At 38.3% G+C, this 11,707-nt stretch overlaps 1 pseudogene; it reads right to left on the minus strand.

The window, feature by feature from the left end:
- Window positions 1–9,283: 9,283 nt before the first annotated feature.
- Window positions 9,284–11,016, minus strand: LOC149192961 (berberine bridge enzyme-like D-2 pseudogene; annotated as a pseudogene).
- Window positions 11,017–11,707: the final 691 nt, after the last annotated feature.

Below are 11,707 nucleotides of genomic sequence, written 5' to 3' on the forward strand. Positions count from 1 at the left end.
TATTCTCTCTGCAAGATTTTCTCTTAGAAAAATGGATAAAATCTTGGCAATGACCTTGTATATCAGTTTACATAATGTTGTAAAGTCAAATGTGTAAGATGAGGTTTGAAAGAATGGTGCTTCTTCTGTCAGAGGAGAATAAGGTTTAGCCATGGGTGCTGGAAATGATCCTTTCAGGCTTATATCAATGCTTCCTCATGATCTCACTTCTCAGATAGCAATGGTGGGCTCTTCTTCACAGGGGGTTTGATTTTCAAATCTAATTTTGGGTCTTCTATTGGGTCTTATATACATTCTCTCCAAGATTTTTTTTAGGGTAGTTTTTCCCACAATTTTATGATTAGGGATGCTTATTCTCACCTTTATTCAAGTCACGTCCATCTATTCTCATTGATAAGGATGCCATTTCTAATATTTCTTGACTCGTGTAATTTTCTTTTTGGTCTTGTCTTATGATTTTCATGGTTGAATCTCTAGATCTTATATGCTAGATCTAAAGTCAGCGATATTTATTCATCCTTGTGCAAAAGGTTTTTTATTGCTGAGTTATCTCTTTAGAGATAGGGATAAATATCTTTGGTTCTAGTACCTAGTTTTGATGAAGTTTTGGTTTATGTATGATCACCTTTGAATTTTCCCTTTGATCCCTCTATTAATTCTCTTCTTTTTGGCACCTATTTGGTTAAGGCTTCCAAATCTACCTTTTCAATTTTGGGGTTTACCCTCTCTTTGTGCCATCGGAAAATTATTTAGGAAAGTTTCATTATGCCAACCTTGAAATAAAGGATTGTGGTATTTTTACTTATGCATGATTTTGCATTGAAATGGATTTCAAAAAAGGGTTTTCCACAAAATAAATTTGATCAAGAAAAATTACTCATGAACACAAATATTGGACTATGAAAAGATATTTTCCATGCACATATTGCTTTGATAGAGGTCATTTTTCACCTCAATGCCTAAAAATTCCAAGGAAGGGTAACAAACCTAAGAGTAATTCAACTTGGTTGGTTAGCTTTAGGACTAAATGTTAGGTTGTTGAAAAAAAAGTCTCTCTTGAAATGGGCTCTCTAAAAGACGACCCCTTGAGGTATCATTTGAAGCCAATAACATGTCATCCGAGCAGCTATCCTCTATTTTGGATCCTCTTTCAAATGACTTAAACGTTGAAGCAAAAAATCTCAGGGATATGGAAAGAAAACAATCTAATCCAAAAATTGAGGATGGACACTTTCATCTAATTTAGGGCATGGATCAAAGGAATTTTCCAACTCTTTTCCATTGGCAAGTAGGACCAATGATCCTCTAGTCCAAACTCAAGAGGAAATAATTGAAGTAGAAAAACATTCATCTGAGACAATGAAAGCATGGGCAACAATAATAAATCAAAAACCACCTACAAATGCACAATAAAAGGAGAAAAAGTTAGATTCACAATCCAATCTGGCACTTTCAATTTTATAATGAATAAATTAAAAGCCATTGTTTCTAAATTTAATAGCCAACACTTTTATAACTTTTCTCTAATTTTAATGACATCTTTTATTATTAATAAAATTACATAGTTATTATTTTAAAAATAAAATTATTATTATTTTTTAAAATTCAATCCTACTCATATATATATATATATATGAATGAAAGGGAAAAAGTTTGCAACTTCCACTATATAATAAATAGGTTACATCAGTAGATTCTTACGTATTCCTATGACTTATATCCCAATAAGTGTTTCTCTTATGTAGATACATAAAAACCTTATGTAGCTATCTTACAACTACCATAAATCAAAAAATATTTTACATGCTACCATGGTTGTCCAAAAAGGAGAGTGATAACAACGTTGTCTCTGAAAATTCAATCCACATAAGGCATATTTTCTTCCAGAAAAGTCACCAGCAAATATAAACATGTGAAAAAGTAAGCAACAAAAAATAACGTCTTCAGTGGAAATCTCTTGCATATGATACTAGTAAAAACACTTTTCCTGCGTAATAGATGTTAGGATATTCCGACACATAGGAAATAGTTAAGTACAACTTGGTCTAGTATAGAGTTAGGTAAAGTGTGTTTCTTTACTATGTACATTTTGTAACTTACAATCCGACGGTCACGATATGTAGTGATCCGATGGTTCATTCTCTCCTCGGTATTACCGACACTTGATCTGTGGCTTAACACCCGATTGGTCCATGATATCTATTTAAAGAGCATGGAGGGTCATTTGTAGGGTAATTCATCTATGAGAGAAGCATATGTAAATTTTCATTCTTTTAGTTCGACACAAGGGTAAAAAAGAAATTATGCTCGGAGACCTTCTTTAATCTCAGAGACCGAGCATGTGCCTCTATCCAAATCCAATCCAATTTTCAAGAGTCAATCTTCCTCTTCGTTTATGTGCCTGTAGATGTGGCCATAGAACATATCTGAGAAATTTAGGACTTTTTGGTTTATTTTTCCATGAGAGGAAGCAGAATGAAGCTCCTCAACATTGATTTTTTTTGCATCCATTTTGTAACCACTTGATAATTACCATACATATGAAGAGATATGACATTCTTGGAGATTGCAAGAAGAATTATTATGTAGAGAGTGAAGAGTTCAGTAACGCTATTTGTAGTAGGACCAATGTTGGTAGATAAGGAGAGAGAGTGTCAATTAGAAATTAGAATATACCCCTTCTGCCTCTAGATGAGGGGGACCCCTGTGCAACACCATCAAAAAATGCCGAGGGGGAGTCACTTATAATAACAATAGGTTTAGTAGGAGTGTAACAACGATAGATGAGGATGAGGGGGATAAAGAGAGAATAACCAAACATTAATAAGATATTTTAGAGGAGTTGGGGGATATATTCTAAAAAATTGTGGCATTTTTTTCAAGCCAAATTCCCTAGTTGGAACACACAGGAATACATTTAAGGTTGTCTAGGACGTGGCTGGAGATCCAAGGTTTCATGCAGAGAGAGATGTTCTCCACTGCCCAATCTCAATCTTGGGGACATGAATGCTTTAATTCCATCCAAACTTGTTTTACAAAGGGACAATATATAAAAAGGTGGTTTATGGATTCAACATAATATTTGCAAAGAAGGCATATGATTGGACCTTGGAATGACCTTTTTTGGAGAATGTCCCAGGTGGGTACTTTCCCTTTCAACATGAGGCACATGAACAATTTAGATTTTAGGGGGCATCACAATTTCCATAGGATGTTCCCCCGCTAGGGACGATTTTTAGTTTCTTGAAGTTACAATAGGTATCCATATTTATAGGCATATGTTTTGTGAGGAAATTTTTCCCATATGAGTTGTTCTTCACTGTCAGAGATGGTAACATTTATGAATTTTAGAGCTTTAATATAATTTTCCCAGGAAGCTACATCCTCACCTTCATGCTAGAGGTATATGGCCGACACCCAGGATTGTTGACCTGGAGGAAAGGAATGGAGAGATACATGGGATAGAAAGAACTTTCTTTTATCAACCATGACTTGCATCAGAGGGTTAGGGAGGTGGTACCAATGTATATAGCCAATCCAAGGATCTCTTCCAAGTGGGAAATTTTCTTCATTCCCCACCTTCCAACACAGATGGTCACCATCAATATGAAAATCCTTTAGGATACCTTTCCAGACAATAGAGGCATTCCAAAGAGGTTTTTGAGGTTGAAAATCTATTTGAAGGTGGATAATTTTCTTATGTATTTTTCAGTCATGATATATTCCCATAGCGTAGTCCCATGGATGAGGTTCCATACACCCTTTTTCTTCCAATGCTATTGCAAATTTTGGGAGAAATTTTATCCCCCATCCACCAGAGGATTTCGGAAGAGCAATAGATTTCCAGGAAGTGAGATCAAAAGTTTGTTGTTCCTCCTTCCTGGAACAGAGGAAATATAAAAAATTATTGGATATTTTTCAAAATTCCTTTGGGAATCCCGGACAAAGAGGACCAATAAACTAGAATACCTTCGATTACAGATTTGCATAAAACAAGGCACCCCACTGTTGAGAGCCATATGTTTCTCCAGAGTTTGATTTTGTTTTAAATTTTTACTAGTAGCAATGTACAATCATGCTTGTGTTAATTGTAGGGCATAAGAATGAAGCCAAGATATTTGAAACCATGACCAATATTTTTTAGAGGAACTGTTAGAATGTCTTCGATGGAGTTGATTTCTTTCTTTGGAATAGCAAAACTATAAATGGAATACTTCTAATTATTTATTTTATCCCTATTGCTTGTCTGAATAAATCCAAAATAGACTTTAGATATTCGATGTGAGGAATTCCTCCATCTGAAAAGATAAGCATATCATTAACAAAGAGAAGGTGCAAGAGAAAACAATTTTGAGAGATAAGAACACCTTTGAAGCTTCCATTTCTTACTTCTTCTTATAACAGCATGCTAAGGCCATTAACTACAAGAAGAAAGAGGAGAGGGGAGAGGGGCCAGCCCTAGTAAGGCCACGCTTAGCATGGAAAAGGGGAGAAGTTTCCCCATTGACGAGAATGAAAAAGGAAGAGGTCGAGATGCAATTCATAACCCACATGAAAAATGAATGGGAGAAACCTAGGTGGATCAAAATAAGTCTTAAGTAAAGAAAATTTGCTTTTTCAAAGGCTTTTGATAGATCAACCATGAGGACCAACACGTTTTGTTTGAGGGAGTGGATAGAGTGGAGGGCCCCCTTTGGCAAACCAATAGCCTCATAAATTTTCCTATCAATGTGAAATCGAAACTATTTGGTAGAGATGTTGGATGAGATAGGATATCCTTTAGACAAATGACTATAATCTTGGTGATGATTTTATACATAGTGTTGCAGATGGAGATGGGCCAAAACTGGTCAAAAGATTCAAGATTATCAAACTTAAAAATAAGAGTTAAGAAGGTGGAATTAAATGGGGCCAACATCTGACCGAAGGATATAGATTATTTAATAAAAATGAGACTATCATCTCTAATAAAGTCTAGGGATTTGATGTAAAATTCAATTGGAAGCCCATCAAGGCCCGGAATTTTATCCTTTCAGAAACAATGAAGGACATTTTCCATCTGATTTTTTGTGACCTCATACACAAGCAGTTCCTTTTTCTCCTCATCTATGAATCCTAGAAAGTGTCTAGTGACAAAGAGTATCTACTCAATAGTGGCCTTTATTCCTACTTGAAAATATTTTTGAACTAGGAGTAACCTTCCCTCACTATGTTAGAGAATGAAGAGGAAAAAGTTTTATAGGGACTTAATGATTCCCTAGATGGTGTTAATGGTGTTTCTGTGATTTTCCACCCTATGGAAACATTTTTTGTTTTTATCATGAGCTTGGTTGGAACCAAAGGGCTTGCATTAGATGATTTTTGAGGTCAAAAATGAGACTCCTAAGAAATATTATAAAATAATAGTGGAAATAATAAAACAATATTATATTACATCATCCAATTTTAGAGGGAAAAAAAAACTACTCTTTTAACTTATCTCCCTATGCTTTTACTCAAATTTCAAGCAGGATCACTCGTTCGATGCAAAATTTAATTCCTCATCCAAAGAGTATATAGGTTGCATACTTTTGATGGACCATGCTACACGAAAAATGAGAAATACATCAAAAACGTGATTGCAATCACGTTTTTCATGTATTTCTCATTTTTCGTGTAGCAATCATGTTTTAAAATTATTTCTCATTTTTCATGTAGCATGGTCCATCGAAAGTATGCAACATGGGTAATCCTTGGATGAAGAATTAAATTTCGCATCCAATGAGTCTCTTGCTCAAAATTTGAGTAAAACCGTAGAGTTGAAAAAGTAGCTTTTTAATTTTTTAATCTTTTTACCATTTTACTCCAAAAATGGTGAATCATCCCCCATGGTTGACATCATCATATTTAATCCCATTAGTTCTTATAAAGTTAATTTTGGTTGTACTTTTTTGTTTCGAGGTCCATTTTAGACCTCAAAATTACTTTAATGATACTTTAGGTGCCATTCCTTCTTCCGATCTAGGAGAATTTTCCTTCTAGTTTTCTCCAGCTTTGAAATTTTGGCATATAGGTCATGAGGGATATCCTCAAAGGAGGATTGATTCCAAAGAAGTTGTAATTGGGATTCAATATCAGCTAGATTTTTGGAAGTTTGCTCTCTTTTCTTTTTAGCCCATTCATTGATAATTTCCTTAATATTTTTTGAATTTTCTCTAAAATTGTAAGGAAGGGGATTCCAAAGAGTCAGGGGAAAATCTAGACCAGGTTTCATTAAGAAGGGAAATCAAGAAAGGGTCATCCAACCAAGAGGAGTTCAATTTGAATGGGTTAGGAGGCTTAGCAGTGAAAGGCTCCATATTGAGGAGAATATGAACATGATCGAAATCACTGCTCACACAGGATCACTATCTGATTTTAAGGTTGGAATCGAGCTTTCCATCCGAGATGGGGAAGCGGCCCAAACATTTTGTAATTCTGGATGAGCTAGCTTTGTTATTGGACCACGTGGGAAATATTTTTGTAAGAATAATATCACAAAGGTTCAAGTCCTCCAAGAGAGAAAACAAGAAGTCCAATAGGGGATCTAGTTTGGTGGAAGACCCCCAAAATTTAGAGTTCCCAAGAGTGAAATTTAGATATCCACCAAGTAAGACTCTGTCCAATCTAAAGACATGTAGTTGGGTGAGAGATGACCAGAATGCTTGTCTATCTACATATGTTCCATAAACATTGATGAAGTAGAAAGGAATATATCTAATTCAAAGGAGGTGAGGTACATAGCCAACAAGGACCTCAAAGACCTTGTATTCCAACTTGAAACACGCACCCATGATCTTCCATCGTTGTTGATTGTGAGAAATTTATAATCAGTGAAGACATATTTTAGAATATTGATAGTGTTATCACAAAAAATCATATCCTCTTGACGAAAAATAACATAAGGGGAGTGTTGTTCATAAAGGAGTTTGAGAGCCAATTTTTTATAGGGGCTAGCTAAACTCTGATAGTTTAAAGTGAAAACCTTCACTTAGAACTTTGAGAAAGGCATGAAGCTCTAAGCGCCTTTAGCATAGAAGGTTGTTTTCTAACTTAAATCCCATAACTGGCTTGATGTTGTACCTTGGAAAGAAGGGATTTTATTCCTTTACGAGATGAGGAGAGAGGGGTTTCCTCGAATATTCCCAATCCTCCACTAGGATCAATCGTTGGGGGGGGGGGGGGGGGGGGGGGGTGGGGTTGGAATGGTCCAAGGGGGGAGGGGAAGGGGATCACTCAAAGGATAAAATATTATAACATTGGTGGGAGGGGAGAGGGGGTAGGAGCTGAGAAGCAGGGGAGTCAATTAAAGGAAGAGGCTCGTGATGAGAGAAAGGAGGGGGGTCGCAGAGGGGAGTGTGAGTAATGGAGGAGGGGGAAAAAGGGATGTAATCCTAGAAAGGGGATTGAGAGGGTTTGCACTGACAGGGGGAGGAAATGTAGGAAAAGGACCCTCATGGAACTGAAGCAAATAATCACTAGAGATAGAAAAATCTAGAAGAATATAATGGTCCATACGTGAGGTAGGAGATGCCACTATAGGAGGGGGAGAGCCTGCTGAGACCATTATTGCATTGGTTGTCGAAGAGGGTTGTGTCATTTCCCGTAGAGAGCCTGGAGGTGAAGATGCTTAAGCAAATAAAGAAGTAGTCTCATCCCACAGAGGTTGAGGATTTGTCGGAAAGACACCATACATGGATCATAAATATCATGAGAGGGTTTTTTAGGGGAGGTTGAAGGAGTGACAAAATACAACTCGTTCTTTCAAACCTATTTCTTTCCTTTTATTTTGCCCAATTTGCAGTCCCTACTATGGTTTCCATAATCATGACAACAAGCACACTTGAAGGGTATACCTTTATAATCAATATTTTGGTGGTGTATAATTTCCCCAACACTGATGGATATGGATTTAGGTAAACCTAGTGAGAAATTGAGATCCACGAAAATTTGTGCAAAAGCCATAACTTCAGTCTACTAAAATGAAAGATCTGCATCATAGTAGAAACCCGAAGAATTTCCTACCTCTTAAAACATGCTCTTTGACCAGAATATGGGAGGCAATGCTGAAAGTTGAACCTAGATGAGGACCAAGTCTAATTTCTTTGCTCTTGCATCAAAGCTTATAGACCATTTTTCAGAAAAAGGATATGTGAGCCCCATGACCATTTCCCTACCATAATTTTCATCGTGTCTTCTGCACACATAGTTTTCCACCCCATCCAACCTTTGGTGAAAATCATACACTAGGATGAGTAACCATGGAGCAACTTAATGTGTTGGTCCATCCAACTCCATAGGGTTGCCATCAACATGCGCCTACTGGTGAAGCGACCAACCACCACCATGTCCTCCATCTTGTAGATATTATTGAATTGGATGTCCTTCCCTAGTACTTAGCATGATTCATCGAGGGTGAACTGAATGCACTAACAATTAGGCTTTTGTGGGTGGCCAACAAGGGAAACCACCTAACATAACTGTTGTTGAGGGAAACTAGCTCTATTGTGCATTTCTGAGGTGAGGAAGTAGTTTAGGAAACCGAGAGATGGAGAGGGTGGGTGGTAATGTGATAAAAAATATGAAGGTAAACCCTCCAAGGTTAATTAAAGACCCATAAGAGAAAGGTCCAACGATGATCTTGGGGGGATGAGGTATGATCAGGGGAGGGGTTGTAGAACAGAGGGAGACATCTGGGAGCAGCAAGGGGGATGTTAGGAAGGAGACTCAAAATATTTTAAAAAGTATTGACTTTTTCCAGACGCTAAAGAGCCTGTAAACGGGGCCACACATAGGAGGGTGTTTGAAGACCAGACCATACCGTTGTTGAGGAAGGGATAAATGATGTTAACGCAGAGGGATAAATGAAAACTCAAGCTAAGTTATTACAACTTACCTAAATAATACAAAAATATTATATCAAAATATTAATGAAATTTAGTTGAGTTTGTAAGACCATTTTATCTTACAATCAATTATATCCCTAACCTTTTTTTATGTAAAATTTGAACTAATAACTTCACAAAAACTAACTTATCAAAATCGGTTCACACTGAAAATTAAATCTCAGAAAGCCGAGAGTTTGTGGGTAAAGGAGCTTGTCTGATTTTTAAATCGTTAAATTGGATTGTACTAAACACTTTGACTTTATTTTCAATTTTGCTTTAAACTGGTAAAAGAAAATCAACCACAGCGTTCTTGAATTGAACCGTTAAGCAGACGTGAAAACACTTGCATGGCAAAAGAATCCAAAACACGAAAAATATAAATACGCAATGCAAATCCAGAACGGGAAAGATATAAATATAACAGCAGAAAAAGGTATTCATCTGCCTGGCAGAGAAGATTCCGTCCCTGCATTTACGGTATACATGGAATCTCTTACACATAATATATCAACGATCCTGTCTTACTGTTAGAGCTGTCCCGGAGCTCACCTGCTGACAGGAATGCTCTGAGAGTTCCGGAAAACATTGTAAGGATCGATTGTGCTCTTTATCTTCACAAGTCTATCATAGTTATTCACAAAATATTTCTCACCCCATGACCTCCCTTCTTCAACCGTGGCCGTCCCATTGGGAGCTATACCCAAATCAAGATCCAGATAGTTGACATAAGATGCCCTGGGAGAGCTGGAAACATAAGGAGTCAAATACTCGTATAATCCTCGAATCGCAGCGATATATTGTGTGTCGTTGCTCGGATTATTCCATGTGATTTGATACTGTATCACGTATAAATTCCCGGCTCGGTGAGGGAACGGTATCGCAGAGGACGGTATTCGATCCATTATTCCACCCAAAGGATCGAAAATAACATAAGAGCTGAGCTCGTCTTCAAGGAATTTCCATGCCCCTTCCAAGGCCGATGGTGGAATTGGGGTTTTTACGACATCAGACTTTGCTTTGAAGTAATTTTTGTTGGAATTATATCTGTTGCGCAGTTCGGTCCTGTTTGTGTATGCAGTGTAGGATATGGAGTCTATCCAGCTCGTCTCTTTACAGTCGCTGGCTACCATGCCCATTTCCGGAAAACTCTTATTCACTGCTTCCAAGAGTTGATCTAGTGGCCCCAGATACATTCCATTGAAAGTCAGCTTAACGTCGCGTTGGCCGCCGTTTACTTGGGTACCAGATATGACCACGCGGACAAACAGATCCTCCTCCACTGTCGGCGCAATCGACTGCCATTTGTACACGAGCTTCGTCACTGCCTCTCTCCCCGTCCTGTACACGTTGAAGACCGTCACAACGGGAGGGACGCTGACGAGCTGTATCCTCCATGCAACCACAATACCCCAGCTGCCACCGCCACCACCCCTCAGAGCCCAGAACACGTCTTCTCCCATCTGCTGTCTGTTCAGAAGATTGCCTCTGGCGTCAACGAACAGGGCATCGATTATATTATCAGCCGCGATGCCATACTTTCTCGAAAGTAAACTCAATCCGCCTCCGCTGAAATGACCGCCGGTGCCCATAGTCGGGCAGACTCCAGCGCTAAAACCGTAGATTGAAGTCTTGTCTGCGATGGCATCGTATAATTGCCCCACAGTGGCACCGCCTTCTACCCAAACCGTTTTGGAAGGCATATCGACGTTAATGGCGTCCAAATTCATGAGATCGATGATGACGAAGGGAGTATCTGAAGTAGAGGAGAGGCCCTCGTAGCTGTGCCCTCCGCTACGGACCCGAATCTCCCAACCGTATTGTACGCAGCAGGCCACCGATTTCTGCACTTGTTGCCTGCTTTGCGGGACAATCAGAACGTTGGGTTTGCGCACACTGGATTCTGTGTACCGTAGGTTCTGCACAGAAAAATTCAACAGAGAATAGTACTCTGCAGAAGAAGACGCCATGGTTGTGAAATTCGTAATGGCATTTCTCGTCAGGCATGATATCAGCCCATCTTGTATTGATGCAGCAGCCAATACCAGCTGACAGAAAAGAATAGAGGATATACTAAGCCATTTCAAGTAGCCAAAGAACGCCATCGTAGATGCTCTGGACAAATTTGATAATGAAGAACCCCATCATCCTCTGCTCTTTATAAGATCAGCATGCAGGTCTTGACCATTAAAATTTACACGTGTTACATTCTGACTCACTTCCTCTGCAATGCCAGATTGCGTTTTCGATTGTCTTCCGCCTTCAAAGTTGACTTCAAAGGAGGCGGCTAAAGTTGACTTGATAATTGTACTCGTGTCACACGCAATAAGCAAGTGATATACCATCATTCTTATGTGATTCGTATATGACATCATTCTTATAGGATGGTATTATCCATCTATATATTGGTATAGGATGGTATTATTCATCTATATATTGGTAATTCGTAATTGTTTGGAGTAATTTTGGTCAATGACAAATTGGTGAATTGGTAATTTGTTAAATAATTTTGGTGAGTTGCAAATCAAGATTGTCACTACAATATTATAAAGCTTCATTTGTTTTTAATTGTGAGTTGAGCATCTATTGGAATTGTTAAATATTTCATCTTTCCCTTGTCACTCTCTCTCTCTCCACTTCTCATTCTCTATGTCTTTGTTCTTTCCTCACTCTTTCCTCCTCTCTCTCAATTCCACTCTCTCATCCTTCCTCTCTCTTCCCCCATCTCTCTCTCTGCTCTTCAATCCTCTCACTATCTCCCTCCCCCCTCCATTATGTGTCTCCCTCTCTCTCTTACCCTTCTC

This window comes from Pinus tabuliformis, chromosome 2_2, assembly GCF_031772625.1.
Source record: "Pinus tabuliformis cultivar Carrire ecotype Pingquan chromosome 2_2, CPIR1, whole genome shotgun sequence".
Classification (NCBI taxonomy): domain Eukaryota; kingdom Viridiplantae; phylum Streptophyta; class Pinopsida; order Pinales; family Pinaceae; genus Pinus; species Pinus tabuliformis.